The sequence below is a fragment of the Pinus tabuliformis genome, chromosome 1_2, assembly GCF_031772625.1.
Source record: "Pinus tabuliformis cultivar Carrire ecotype Pingquan chromosome 1_2, CPIR1, whole genome shotgun sequence".
In the NCBI taxonomy this organism is placed as follows: domain Eukaryota; kingdom Viridiplantae; phylum Streptophyta; class Pinopsida; order Pinales; family Pinaceae; genus Pinus; species Pinus tabuliformis.
In genome coordinates, this window is record NC_142298.1 from 409,071,881 (window position 1) to 409,088,260 (window position 16,380).

The window sequence follows — 16,380 nt, forward strand, 5'->3', positions numbered from 1 at the left end:
AAGCATTAATAATAAAGAAGGAGGAAGACATTGCAGCTCTCAAAAAGCAATTAAAGCTGCCGATTACAATGCATCCACAAACTACAGAAGTTGCACATCAGAGAGCAGAGGATGACATGATGGGTTTACTGATGAGGATGAATGAGAGATTGGCAGAAATAGAGAAGGCATTGGAGGAAGCACTTCAAGGAAAACAGGGAGAGTTGACCTCTCAGCCATCTCAAACAGCTCCAATTGTTACAACTGCTCCTTCTACAGTCACTACAGCAGTCCTTCCTACTGATCCGGCATCAACAACACCAAGCACTACATCAACAACAACAACAACAACAACAGTACCAGATACTAGCATGAGCATGGAAAAGATGATGAAGGAAATAAAAGAATTAGAACTCCAAATGGCAGAACTGAAGGAAGCCAAAGAAAAACTGGCCAAGTTAGAGGTAAGCTATGATAAATCTAAAATAACTGTGGCTGAAAAAACAAGAGAGGTAAAGGCCTTGGAAAATAAGGTAAAATCCTTGGAGAAAGATCTTACTCTTCATAAAACTCTGTCAGAAATCAAAACAATTTTGTGGACTAAGATTGGCAAATCCATCACTGATTAATGGAGATCAATACAGACTATCCATGAGAAAATTGAATTGATAGAAATAGCCGGAGTGGAGATTCAAAAGGCCAGAGCATTATTGAGAAACATGCCCGAACAGGCTAATAGACTAATTCATTTTTTGAATACTCATACCAGAGAACAACTAGTAGCTCTAGATATTGGGGACAGAACAGGTACCATTTTGACAGTTAAAAAGGTGCTGACTATGAAGAATTTTATACAAAATCTGGAGAGAAAGTGTGAAGAAATGCAGATAGAAATAAATTCTTTTACATAAAAGTTTACAGCCTTGCAGCAAAAGGGTTTACCCAGTTTGTTAACCAACAATCAAAGGCTGTTGACACATGAACAATATGCTCACAGGGTGAATACATATGTTACCAATCAGATCACAGCATCATCAAGCACTTCAGAGGACATAGTACCTCCCTCAGGACAAAGCTTATATGACAAGTTGGAAAATCTGTTGTATATTGAGCATGAAATAACACATCTTTTTGAAGTCCAGCCCAATTTCTACAGGTATACTGAAGCTGATGAAATATTGATAAAACTATAAAGACACCATTTGCCAACAGACCAATGGTGGCAGAGCATGTTAGAGGTTTTACCAAGGTAGTTTTAATTCTCTTTTGATCATCAATGCACGTGTCACATATCCTAAAAATGAAAACAACAAAGGAAGGAATTCACGCCAAAACGCATTAAAGCGGAATTAGGCACAGATGACAGGGTTGGGACAACAACGCAGGAACACAAATTAAAGAGATAGCTACCAGCCGACTTGTTGAGTTAAAAATTCAAATATATCTGACCACCTAAGGCAGCCAGTAGAGCGGAAATTACTCCTACATTCATTACGCTCTGTTTTCAATGTCATTTACTTCTTTTTGAAGAAGTAGATGGATAAAGTCAATGCTTGATATTTTCCCTATGAGATATTTTGTAACTCTTTTTGTATAAATACCTCCTCTAGAGATGTATTGAGGGTTGGTTGGTGAATATCGTTCTGGACTTGCGCTGTAAATTTTGAGAACTCTTCTGAATAAAGATTGTTGGAATGCTTTGCTAATAAACTTGCTGGTCATGGAATTAATGGCAGAAGAATATGTTGCAGAATTCTTGAACTATCTCATGGATCAATAAGTCTTTTTAACTCTTGTTTTATTATTTCTGTGTTTTATATATCATCTAAGTATCATGTTCTAAATTGCAGGAAAAAAGAATAGCCCAGAATTTACTTTGCTGTACTCTGTGTTCAATTCCTGTCATTTTTATGTTTTCTACAGGACTAGCATAGGCAGGAATTATTGACTGCTCATGTCTCCCTGGTTCTTACACCCTGAATATAATTAAGGAATTCTTAACTACTCCTTGGTAATATTTACCCACTTTCCCTTTGTTAGCATAATGAAATATTCTTAATTTCCTTTCATTCCCTCACTCCATTTCATCTTATTCCAGCTTGAAGATTGTTCCATGGTTAATTATCTTGCTCTAGAGTTTCTCCTTTTGCCAAAGAAACCATACCCAGAAGTTTATTTTCATTTGACTCCATTAACCCAATGGTCTGAACTTCTCATACTTTGCAGCCCTGTTTTATTGAATGTTACCATCCAAACATCAAACAACCATCTGCACTTCATAACTAGCCTAACATATAGCAAAACAAAGCTAAATTACAAAGAGAGAGCCCTCTCTGGCTGCAGATTGGCTAGAATCTGCATCTAAAAGACTGGTTAGTGGTTACCTCAGCCGTATTCCCTTTTCCACTACTTTTGGGGAACAACCTGAGCGATAACATCATTGGCGACTCCACTCGGGAACTAAATGATTGTTTGTTACTGCTGTCTATTTTCTAAAGCTACAGATGGAGCCTGAAGTTAGCCAGGTAGCCTTTGAAACTATTTTTGTTGTGCATTTACAGGATTAAATAAAAGTTGCTTCAGTCAATCTCCAGTCTAGCTTTAGGCTTTAAACAATTGTCTCAAAAATTTGATCAGTTTCCTCTTGCTTTCAAAAAATCTTCAGGAAAATTCAAGACCCTCACAATTCATACTTTCCTAAGAAAAATATTGTCAAAAACAATGTCCTTCAAACATTTCCAGAAAATACCAAAAATAGATTTAGAAGCTGGCTCCAAAGAAGAAAACTCGTTACACTAGATCAAATCCAGATCCCAATCCTCCAGCTATTTTTGAAAACCCTAACTTGATCTCTAAGAATCTTAGAAGACAAGAAAGTCTAGAAAATTCTGCTGATTTAAACCTTGATGTACTTCAGCAAAACCTTACCCAATCTCCTCCTGGAAAAGCAGCAGTCCTTTCTACTGTTGCTGCAGCTTCTTCTAGTTCACCATCATCACTTCAAAGCACCTTTTCCACTCCTCCATCCACTTCGTTTATCTCAGCTGTTATCCCTGTGCTTCCAGCTTTCCCATTTATCCCTGTCAATATGGCAAATCGATATGCTCCCTTGCAGTTTCCTGCAAATCCAGGGGCTATGCCTCAAGATTATCAAAGAAAAATTACATATTTTGATGGTATTGGCTCCTACACAGCACAAAAACATACTGAGAAAATGATGGAATACTTTGAGAATTATGAAATTGATGATAATGATGTCAGAATGAAAATTTTTGTACAAAGTTTAACCGGTGATGTGAGGACCTGGTTTAGGGCACTTGCTGCAAACACAATTGCTGATCCGGATGCCCTTTACCAAACCTTTTTGAACAGATGGGAAAAGAAGAAGGACCCATTGCATATCCTGTCCAAATATGAGAGTTTGAAAAGAGGCCCACAAGAAACTGTCCAAGACCACTGTGCTAGATTCAATAACGTGTACAATGCTATCCCTCAAAACCTCAGACCTCCACCTGACCTGGCCTTGATCAAGTTCCCTGATGGATTTGACTATGATATGGCATATCAACTAAGGGAAAGAGCTCCTCCAAGTTTAGAAGACATGCAGAGCATAGCTGTTAGTGTAGAGGACAATCTGATCTCTAAAAGAGCCCGAGCTAGAGCTGAAAGAAGGACTCCCTTCAAAGAAGAGCCTTATGCATTTGAGAAAAAAATAGATGCAATTATAAAAGGAATGGATAGACTGGGTGATAGAGTGGAAACCATTGAAAGGAAATCTTCTTGGGAAGGTCAGCCAAGTAACACCACTAGAAATCAAAACTTTAGAAAGAATCAAAATCCTAACACCGGGAAGGCTGGCCCTGATCAGAATATCAGACCTCCATTTCAAGAAAACTATGTTGAGGCTTCAACTTCTAGTGAGCCAACAGAGGATGCTCAAATCAACCTAATGGGTCTGAATAGTGAACAACAAATCTTTTTAACACAAGATGACCAAGAAGCTCATAATTTCAACCAATTCCAAACCAAATCCGGAGAATCATTTGATTTTAGAGAGGGATATGATGCAGTTGTCTATGAGGTCCATAAATAATACAAATTAAGAAGCAGAATGGTAGATGTGCATGAACCTAGCAAGCTGAAAGATACCAAACAACCTAAACAAGCAAAGGATAAAACTTCCCTGACAGAACTCCCTGCTAAAACAGACCTCAACCCAAAAGAACCTACGGTTGAGGATATATCAGACTTACAACCATCAAATAATCAACCATCCACCTCCTTTCCTCCAAAAAAGAATGTAAACAACTCTCCTGAAAATAATTTCAAAGCAGATTTAGTTCATAACAACACTCATGATGAAGAAAAAACCACTGAAAACACAGCAGAAAAGGAAAACCTTGCTGCCCAGAATACAAAAATTCAAGTGGAAAAACCTTTCAACCTAGAAACAGAAATAGGCAAGTTAAAAATAGCCATTCCACTGTCCGAATTGGCTAAACATGAGGTTTATAGGGAACAAATCAGCAGGTCACTTCAAATATTAGAGAATAGAGATGCAGTCAATGTTTTAGAAGACCAACCAGAACTAATTTTTGGGCCTGAGGTAAATGGTAAAACAATAGATGTAGGAGTTCCTCCATTCTATGTAAGCTTAAACATTCATGACAAGGTAATACATAATGCAATGTTTGATTCGGGAGCTTCCCATAATCTGATGCCTAAATCTGTGATGGAAATATTGGACCTAGATATCACAAGGCCATACAAAGACTTGTTTTCATGTGATTCTAGCCAGGTCAGGTGTTTAGGCCTAATCAAAGACTTGTGTGTATCTCTAGTGCAATATCCTGCCAAGACAATTCTAATGGATGTAGTGGTAGCTGATATCCTGCCAAAGTATGGAATGCTTTTATCCCGATCTTGGGGTACAAAACTCCAAAGATCTTTGCAGCTAGACATGTCCTATGCCACCATTTCAGTCTTTGGCCAGCCAAAAAGATTGTACCGGGAAACATTGATGAAGTATGTGGTCAGCAGTCAAGAGAAACCCCAAAACTTTCCCATTTATTCTATGCATTCTGATATGGATTCATTTATCTTATACAATGCTAAAATGTGCCCCAAAACTGATAACAAACTTCTAGAATTAGCACAAGCAAGAGACATAAATGAAAAATCTACTGCTCCAGATCTAAAAGTTATTGAAGGGATTGATGCAACAAACCAACAAGCCAAACCACATGAGTCACAAAATCCAAATCTGCCCATTAAGACAGTTTCCAAGACTCCCGATGATAGTTATAATCAAGAATTCTTATGGTATTTAGAGTTTGATGGGTCAGTGAATAAATTGGGAGCAGGAGCAGGGATTTGGATACACAACATGAATAATGACTATGCTCAAGGACATGCATATAGGCTGAATTTTAGATGTATAAACAATATGGCCGAATATGAGGCCCTTTTGCTGGGACTCAAGCTGATTAGAAGTGTAGGGGCAACTAAGATTTCAATTCTAGGAGACTCTGATTTGATTATTCAACAGATAAAGGGAAACTTTGTTACAAATGATCTTAGGCTAAGGGCTTATAGAGGGGCAGCAATCAAAATACTTAATACCTTTCTAGAATCTCAGCTAACCAAAATTCCGAGAAACCAAAACTTACATGCTCACAGTTTGGCAACATTTGCCAGCACTTGTAAGCTGCCATTCGAGCCCAACCATCACTTTACTGCTGAGATTAAACACAGACCTGCTGTTTCAAACAATGTTAAAAATTGGCAGGTGTTTGACAATGACACACAAATCAATAATTTCTTGACTTTGAAAGAGAAATTTTCAAGCACAAACATAGATACAAGCACCATTTGTGAAGAACAGCAAATAGACGTAATTGAAAAGCATACATCAGCTGAAACAACAAATCAGATTTTTCATCCAACAAATTTTACCAGCAAAAATTTACAAGAGCTGAAGCAAATGGATCTTGATGAAATTGCTGAGGAAGAGTCTGAAGTAATTGATTTAAAAGATAACTTTTTTCCCACAGGCCTGACTCCTTTGGAAGATATATTCGATTCAAATGATATTCCAAGAAAGCCAAAAATGTAGCCTTTAAATGTAGAAATTGAAGACTGTAATATAGGAACCGAAGAGGACCCTAAAATGATAAAACTGTCCAAAGCCTTGCCTCCCAATAAAAAACTGAAATACATTGAGTTGTTTAAAGAATTTCAAGATGTTTTTGCATGGGGCTATGAAGACCTCAAGTCCTATGACACTTCAGTGATCCAACATACAATACCCTTAAAAGAAAATCAAAAACCTTTTAAACAAAAGTTGAGAAGAGCCAATCCTGTTCTTCTTCCTCTCATTGAGAAAGAGGTCAAAAGAATGTACCAAGCTGGAATAATTGCACCCATCAGATTCTCAGAATGGACTTCAAATCTAGTGCCCACTAGGAAGAAAATAGGAGAGATAAGACTGTGCGTAGACTTAAGAAATCTGAATAAAGTTTCTCTTAAAGACCACTACCCCTTACCAAAGATGGATCACATTTTACAAAGGGTAGTGGGAGCTTCTAGGATTTCACTGTTAGATAGATTCTTAGGATTTAACCAGATCTTAGTTCACCCGGATGATCAAGATAAAACTGCCTTTACAACACCTTGGGGAACCTTCAAATATGTAAAAATGCCTTTTGGACTTAAAAATGTAGGGGTCACATTTCAACGAGCGATGGACATAGCCTTTGCAAAAGAGATCCATGACTTTCTAGTCATATATCTTGATGATCTCACTGCTTTTTCCAAATCAGACCAAGAACATTTAGAGCATTTAAGACAAGTGTTCCTAATTTGCAGAAAATATGGAATATCATTGAACCCAAAGAAATCATTGTTTGGCCTAGAAAAAGGCAAGCTCTTAGGTCACATAATCTCAAAAGATGGCATTAGAATTGACCCGGACAGAATACAAGCTATTCTCCAAGTGCCTCACCCAAGGAACATCAAACAATTGCAAGCTTTTCTAGGAAAGATCAACTTCCTAAGAAAATTCATACCTAACTTGGCTGAACTAATAAGATTGTTGAATAACATGCTGAAGAAAGATTCCAAAGTCAAATGGACAATAGAAGCTAAGCAAGCCTTTGAGGAAATCAAAATAGCTTTAACCAAAACACCGGTCCTCACAAGCCCAAAGTTTGATAGAGACTTCATAATCTTTTCCTTCGCATCATAACATACTATTGCTGTTGTCCTATTGCAAAAGGATGATCAAGGATGTGAGAAGCCCATTGCTTTTTTTAGCAAAGCACTTAGAGATGCACCACTCAAATATCAAATCATGGAAAAATAAGCTTATGCCCTTGGAAAGGCTATCAAGGATTTCAGAGTTTATATCTTGTACTCTCATGTGATAGCTTATGTCCCAAATGCCGTGGTCAAAGACATTCTAACTCAAGAAGGAATTGAAGGTAAGAGGGGCAAATGGATAGCTAACATTTTGGAATATGACATTGAAATTAAGCCAACAAAACTGATAAAAGGACAAGGTTTAGCTAAATTGATGACTGAAACCAATTTTCAAGCCCTTGACATCAATGAACTGATAACGAACAGGAGATGGTGACTCCACAGATCAATCAAGCCTCCTTACAATCACCTTGGTATGCTGATATAATTTATGTATTTTTAAACCTGCAAGATCCTCCAGGGTTATCCAGAACTAAAAAGAGATTCTTGAAAATGAAAGCGTCAAAGTTTTGTATAGTAGACAATGTCTTATTTTGGAAAAATCATGAAGGCATTCTACTAAGTTGCTTAACAAAGGACGAAACTGACAAGGTGCTGAAAGAATTTCATGCAGGGGACTATGGTGGACATTTGTATTGGAAATCAACAGCTGATAAAATCCTAAGAGCTGGTTTTTATTGGCCCTACCTATTTGCTGATGTAAAGAAATTTTTAATTTCTTGCCATAAATGCCAAATCTTTGAAGGCAAGAGAAAACTGTTACCTTTACCCCTAAAACCCATTTCCACTGAGAGACCATTTCAACAATGGGGTTTAGATTTCATTGGAGAAATCCACCCTTCCTCTTCCGGCCAACATAAGTGGATTTTAACTGCCACAGATTACTTCACCAAGTGGATAGAAGCCACCCCTTGTAGACAAGCCAATGACTCAATCATCATGCAATTTTTAGAAACCAATATCCTATCTAGATTTGGCTATCCAGAGAAGATCATAACTGACAATGCTGCTGCCTTTATATCTAAAAGAATGATCAATTTTTGCCACAAATACCACATTACCTTAGGCCACTCCACAGCCTATTACCCTCAAGGTAATGGTCTAGCTGAGTCATCCAACAAAAGCTTAATCAATATCATAAAGAAAGTATTGGAGGAAAACAAGAAAAATTGGCACAAAAAGCTTGTCAATGCACTTTGGGCAGACAGGCTAAATACTAAGAGATCCATTGGAACAAGCCCCTATGAGTTGGTTTATGGTATGGAGGCAGTATTCCCTTCATCTTTGGGAATCCCTGTGATAAAATTGCTGCAAGAAATACAGGCAGAACCCAATGACATTCAAAGAAGAATCAATCAAACAATTCACTTACAACAGACTAGAGAGGAAGTGTATCAAAGAACTTAGATTCTACAAGAGAAACTTAAGAAGATTTTTGATAAAAGGACAAAGGCCGAGGACTTTTTCATAGGAGACAAAGTGCTGAAATGGGATTCCAGAGTGGAAGATAAAGGAAAACATGGTAAATTTGATTTCCTATGGAAAGGACCTTTTGTCATTCAGGCTGTACAAGGAAACAACACCTATTTTTTGAGAAGCCTGGATGGTACAGAAGCAGGAGATGGGCTAGTCAATGGTTGGATGCTCAAGAATTATTTTGATCCAATTAGTTAAGGTGTTAGGACTGTATTTTGTACATAATAGTGTCTATTTTCTGCAGTTTTTTACAGCAATAAGATAGGGAATAAGATGCAACAAGGTTGAGAAAAAGATCAAGGAATTGTGCCTCCTTTTGTGTTACATTTTGAGTACATCAGAAGACTTAAGGAAGATGTCTTGGGAGCTATAAACATGATGACAAATAATCAGACAAACTATAAGATACAGAGTTGTAATTGTTCAGACCAGCTTATGGGAAAAGCATATATGTTACAGAGATACAGTTTTGTTTGTTTACAGCAGAAGGAAATTTCAGATTGTAGGAAGAGTTGAATATAAGGCCATTTGACTTGCTGTTCTTGGCTTTTCATCTGGAAAAGCCATCCCCAAGTGGAGCCACTGTTAGATTCCTATAACAATAGGTGTCATATTTCATGAAAGACTGTGGAAATGCCAAATATGATCATCCTTCCATGCTGCAAAGATTCCATATTTTCAAAAAACCAAAAAATTTAAAAAATGTAAAGAGGGTATGCCCTAAAAGAATAATCAAAGGACAAAAGAATGAATTGGTCAAGAAAGAAAGAAAATGAACCCCAAAGAAAAGGCCAGGAAAGTGTGCTAGTCAAAATGCCACTACTATCCTATTTTTGCAAACAAGTTCAAATTATGCAATCAGTGACTTCTGTCACACTTGATGGATGGCCCAATAGCTCAATCTTGGCTAGTCCATGTTTAAATTTCTTGTTTTAGCATTAGAGAATAAGGTCTGTTCAAACAGTTCAAGCTTGGCAGACAAATAGTTAGGTAGAGAAGCAAAGGGTCTCAACAGCTAAACCTAAGCCCTTGGAAGAAATAAGGGAAAACTTAGATAGAATGGCAGCTAAAAGAAAAGAAGAGAATCAGGGTTTGCTAGTTCAAATGCACCCAAACAAATTGAAGAAAAAATGTTAGGTGTAGCAGAATGGGTAGGTAATTTTGGTGTTGCAGAAGCAGGTTCATGAATAATATTGTCTTTTAAAGATGATTCATCTCAAGGGTATTAACTCTACCTTGGCAAAATATGGTGACAAATCAGATGTTGCATGTCTAACTTCCCCTCATTCCTCTCACAGCAATTACTCACTAACCCCCCCTAAAGAGATTGAGATCTACTCAATACTCTCAAATACCCTCCATCTTCATGTAAAGATTTAAGTAAAATGATATTTTGCTTAAAGAATAAAGCCACATTTCTTGTGTAAAACATTTATCTTCTCTTAAGCCTAAGTTATCCAACTTTGCTGCTTAAAAACCCTCTCATTTCCATAAGCCTAAGTTCTTAAATCTACAACTTAGCGCTTCCTCTCAAAACCCATATTAATTCCTAACATATATTATGTAAATCCCTAAACTAAACTCTTCCCCCTATTATATAAAATAACATGAGAATCCCTAAAAATCTAAATATCCCAACCCTGGCTTAATATAGCCATATACTAAGGTTTACGGGGATTATTGGTTCAACTGGAACCATATAACAACCCACCGCACTCAAAAATATTGGATTTGTTTAACACCTGGTTAAATAAATAACCACACCCGCAAAAACCCAATAACCAAAGGTTATAACCCAAAAACATTACAGAACATTGAATATTATATGGGCGGGACCCGCGCCATACCTCCCTGCCAGCTCCTCGTCCCGTCAATCATCGGATCCGATCCCGCAGATCGGACAGCTCGTGTCCATATCGGAACCCCTCCGATGTTTGAAAGATAGAGCCTGATGAAAAGCAGTATTTCCGCTGTACTGCAGGACGCGTGTCATTCACCCACTACCATCGCATCCCCTCTGCCCGAAACCACCTTTGTTCAATAAGCGGTGTGATAAAACCATAAACCGCCCTCACTCCCCGCCGCTGATGTCATCGCCCACGTCAGTGTCCACGTCAGCTGCCACCTCACCACTGTGTTGTCCACCCTATCCGCCACGTCTGGGCCAAGTCACCTCCCGTACCCCCTGCTACCCGACAAAGATGACATCATGCTGACGTCACTTGACCAAAGCACGCCAGAAACCCAACAAAATCAAAATTTTTGTTAAAAAGTCGTTAAACGTCATTTTTTGTCCTTTTCTCTTTGATTTTCTGCGCAAGCTTTGCATGGTTATTTACGTTCAAAATGCCATTTTCACTGCACAAGTCCACCACCCAGTGAAATTGACTCCACAGCGCGGCCCCTTGGCTCGGTCTTCTACCTGCATTTCACACCAGGCGTCCATTAAACAGGTATTTACCCCAAATTCTTCTCATAAACCCTGTCTTTCCAAATGTTTCTGTAAAAATTGCCCGCACAACCAAATTTCGAATTAAAATCACAGTGTTGCCTTTAAACCTCTGCATTATAGTCACCACTTTACTCATTTTTTCCAAAGAAAACCTGTGAACTGTGTTTCCCTCTGCAAATTCGCCCATCGAGCTGAAATTAAGCTTATTTCCGCCTGCAATTTCCACAGAAAAGCCCACAAACTATCATTTTACCATACTGTTGCTGCAAAAGCCCTAACTACAAGTTGAAAGAGTCATAAAATAATTTGAAAAATGGAGGCTCCAGTGGCCCTGAATGTTGCCCCCTTGAATGCACCACATAAGGAATTGGAATGGATGCCCCTTGCTGACAGGGATTTCCAAATTAAGGATATGATGGGTTACAAGCCTCACTTGCAAGCCTTCTGTGAGACCAGGAACAGCTATAGAAACAAAGCTGATGTATTTGGAATCTGGGAGTCTAATATGCCCATGTATTACCTCCCTTCAGTGAATGTATTCCCTGACCTCATTCACCAATGTCATGCCAATTATGAGCCCACTCAAAGAGCAGTTATGGCTCCATCTGGGACTGTCCTCTTCTATATTACTCCTCAATCCATAAATGAGATGCTACACTTTAAGCCAACTCAGCCTCTGGCCCCTCTCTCCATGGGATTCTTGCTTGACCAAGGTGCCAAACTGCCCAGTTCAGAGATAACCAGAATTGCTCAGTTATTCATGAAACAAAATTGCCAGCCCTAGCAGCCTCCTCCTTATCTACATTCTTGGTTCAATGAGGCAGGGAGATTCATTGTAGACATGATATCCTACATCTTAGGATTCAAAACTAGTGAGTATGTTGATGAGACTACCTTAGTTCTGATGTCCATTTTTGCTCCAGGACAGCCCCCTGCTGTCCAATATGATTATGCCACCTTCATAGCTAATAAAATCCATGAGCAATTCATGAGCATGGATAGAGAGAGAGTGTTTAAATACACATCATACATATATCATTTGTTGTTGTACAATCAACTAGACAGTTTTCAAATCTCCCTCAAAAAATTGGATTGCAAAGGAGAGCCTAGGTCAGTAATCTTCTGGACCTTAGTTTTCCACTGTGTTAATGATTCCCCTTATTCTTACTGTGAATTCATTGACCTGTTCATACATCCAACCTCCTCTTTACTGATGACAAGTCCTCCAGATAGACTTTCTGGTGAAATGTAGAGAATTTTACAGCTCTCTAAAAGTTACAGCATAGGTGACTGGTACTTTTACCAGAATCACACTGAAATAAGAATATATGGCTCTGAACTATGCCCCTACAAGCTACCCAAATTTGTGCCCATGAGGCTGTTTGCACTAGAGTACTTCAGGCAGTTTATCCATGCAGACATAATCCACTTTTGCAATGCTAAGAAAAAGGCATAGCTCAAAATAAGAAATCAATTGGGCCCTTTTATCTTTAATAAAAGGGAAGCCTGGGAGGAGGCAGATAAGATTCTAGGGGAGAAACTTATGCTGAAACAAAGCTTTTATTGATCACCATATGACCCTAGTCATTTTATAAGTTGTAGAAAAGTAAAAAACAACCTGGCACCATACGTTCATTGCAAGATCCATGAAATCCAACAGTATGCTAACCAAAAAGGATGGTTAGAGGGCACATTAGTTGAAGAGATTACTGAAGAAGAAAAACTGGAAAAGGCTATGAAAGGGCTTGAAAAAATGCTTGACCTGGACTCTTTTGGACAGGTATGCTTGAAGCTGCCCCAACACATAGGAGGTGACACATCTTTTGCTAGGACTTCTCAACAACCATTACAAAAGGCCAGCACAGCATCAGCTAAAGGTAAGGAGGTAATAGGTAGGGAACAAAAAACAATGGCAGACCAGCCAGATACATCAAAGGAACAAGGCCAAGGGCAAGGTCCTTCAACACAAACAAAGGTACCTGAAATCCCTGTGTTACAAACTCCTCTCAATGAGGAACGAGCCAAGAAAAGAGACAGGTAAGAAGACACACCTATAAGTGGATCAACAGAAAAACAAGGGGAAAAGAGGCAAAGGTTAAATCCTTACTCTGAAGAGGAACTCTTGGGAGAGACAACAGGCAACCTGAGCGGTGAGAGAAGAACTGAACAATGGACTCCTCCAATTTTGGAAACATCAACTAGCTCATATTAGCGAGAGCTAGAGAGGCAGCATGGTGTGGAGGTTACATCCACCAGGCCATAGAGCAAGCAAGGCTCGGATATCAAGAAAGCATTTACTGAAATAAAGACTAGAAATGAGCCAGTAAGGATCCAACTTTATAATCAATTGCTGAGAATGGCCCCCACAAATCAACAAAGGTTAATGGCAGCATATGATATACAAGAAGGAAAAATGACCCTTAGTCACTTCAAGCCCACAATGCAACAGCCATAGTCAGCTATTGATTATATCAGGACGAATCTGGAAGTTCTCTCTAAAGACATCCACCCAATGGACCAGATTGAATTACATAAACAAATTGAAGAAATGGTGTACTCCACCCTAGCAAACAAAGTATTATTAGCTCACAAATTGCAAAATTCATTACATAATACTTCTGCCTAATTGGAATTGGAAAAGGCTTCTTCTTTGGCTAAGGATAACATAATTAAATCCTTAGAAGAAATTATCATAGAGCTAGGACATGATCCCAAGGATCCCAAAGGCATCCAAGCATTAATAAGAAAGAAGGAGGAAGACATTGCAGCTCTCAAAAAGAAATTAAAGCTGCCGATTACAATGCATCCACAAACTACAGAAGTTGCACAGTAGAAAGCTGGGGATGAAATGATGGGTCTACTGATGAGGATGAATGAGAGATTTGCAGAAACGAAGAAGGCATTGGAGGAAGCACTACAAGGAAAACAGGGAGAGTTGGCCTCTCAGCCATCTCAAACAGCTCCAATTGTTACAACTGCTCCTTCTACAGTCACAACAGTAGTCCTTCCTACTGATCCGGCATCAAAAACGCCAAGCACTACATCAAAAACAACAACAACAACAACAGTACCAGATACCAGCATGAGCATGGAAAATATGATGAAGGAAATAAAAGAATTAGAACTCCAAATGGCAGAACTGAAGGAAGCCAAAGAAAAACTGGCCAAGTTAGAGGTAAGCTATGATAAATCTAAAATAACTGTGAGATAAAGGCCTTGGAAAATAAGGTAAAATCCTTGGAGAAAGATCTTACTCTTCATAAAACTCTGTCGAAATCAAAACAATTTTGTGGACTAAGATTGGCCAGTCCATCACTGATCAATGGAGATCAATACAGAATATCCATGAGCAAATTGAATTGATAGAAATAGCCCGAGTGGAGATTCAAAAGGCCAAAGCATTATTGAGAAACATGCCCGAACAGGCCAATAGACTAATTTATTTTTTGAATACTCATACCAGAGAAAAACTAGTAGCTCTAGATATCGGGGACAGAACAGGTACCATTTTGACAGTTAAAAAGGTGCTGACTATGAAGAATTTTATACAAAATCTAGAGAGAAAGTGTCAAGAAATGAAAATAGAAATAAATGCTTTTACAGAAAAGTTTACAGCCTTGCAGCAAAATGGTTTACCCAGTTTGTTAACCAACAATCAAAGGTTATTGACACATGAACAATATGCTCACAGGGTGAATACATATGTTACCAATCAGATCATAGCATCATCAAGCACTTCAAAGGACATAGTACCTCCCTCACGACAAAGCTTATATGACAAGTTGGAAAATCTGTTCTATATTGAGCATGAAATAACACATCTTTTTGAAATCCAGCCCAATTTCTACAGGTATACTGAAGCTGATGAAATATTGATAAAACTATAAAGACACCAGTTGCCAACAGACCAATGGTGGGACAGGATGTTAGAGGTTTTACCAAGGTAGTTTTAATTCTCTTTTGATCATCAATGCACGTGTCACATATCATAAAAATGAAAACAACAGAGGAAGGAATTCACGCCAAAACGCATTAAAGCGGAATTAGGCACAGATGACAGGGCTGGGACAGCAACGCAGGAACACAAATTAAAGAGACAGCTACGAGCCGACTTGTTGAGTTAAAAAGTCAAATATATCTGACCACCTAAGGCAGCCAATACAGTGGAAATTACTCCTACATTCATTACGCTCTATTTTCAATGTCATTTACTTCTTTTTGAAGAAGTAGATGGATAAAGTTATTGCTTGATATTTTCCCTATCAGATATTTTGTAACTCTTTTTGTATAAATACCTCCTCTAGAGATGTATTGAGGGTTGGTTGGTGAATATCATTCTGGACTTGCGCTGTAAATTTTGAGAACTCTTCTGAATAAAGATTGCTGGAATGCTTTGCTAATAAACTTGCTGGTCATGGAATTAATGGCAGAAGAATATGTTGCAGAATTATTAAACTATCTCATGGATCAATAAGTCTTTTTAACTCTTGTTTTATTATTTCTGTGTTTTATATATCATCTAAGTATCATGTTCTAAATTGCAGGAAAAAAGAATAGCCCAAAATTTACTTTGCTGTACTCTGTGTTCAATTCCTGTCATTTTTATGTTTTCTACAGGACTAGCATAGGCAGGAATTCTTGACTACTCTTGTCTCCCTGGTTCTTACACCCTGAATATAATTAAGGAATTCTTAACTGCTCCTTGGTAATATTTACCCACTTTCCCTCTGTTAGCATAATGAAAGATTCTTAATTGCCTTTCATTCCCTGACTCCATTTCATCTTATTCCAGCTTGAAGATTGTTCCATGGTTAATTATCTTGCTCTGTAGTTTCTCCTTTTGCCAAAGAAACCATACCCATAAGTTTATTTTCATTTGACTCCATTAACCCAATGGTCTGAACTTCTCATACTTTGCAGCCCTGTTTTATTGAATGTCACCATCCAAACATCAAACAACCATTTGCACTTCATAACTAGCCTAACATATAGCAAAACAAAGCTAAATTACAAAGAGAGAGCCCTCTCTGGCTACAGATTGGATAGAATTTGCATCTAAAAGACTGTCGTGGCGGAAAAAGTCGTTTGTGCGGACACAACTGACCTCCCTAGGAGTGTAAACTCTCTAGCGACAAACAAGACAAAATGGAGTGATCTTTCTCTAAATATACCTTTTAAAACATGAAAACTACAAGTGTTTAGGCTTACCTTAT

General features: G+C 38.2%; 1 pseudogene; it reads right to left on the bottom strand.

The window, feature by feature from the left end:
* Positions 1-220: 220 nt before the first annotated feature.
* The window catches only part of LOC149206073 (sucrose synthase 2 pseudogene), a 54,164-nt pseudogene continuing 38,004 nt past the window's right edge, over positions 221-16,380 (bottom strand).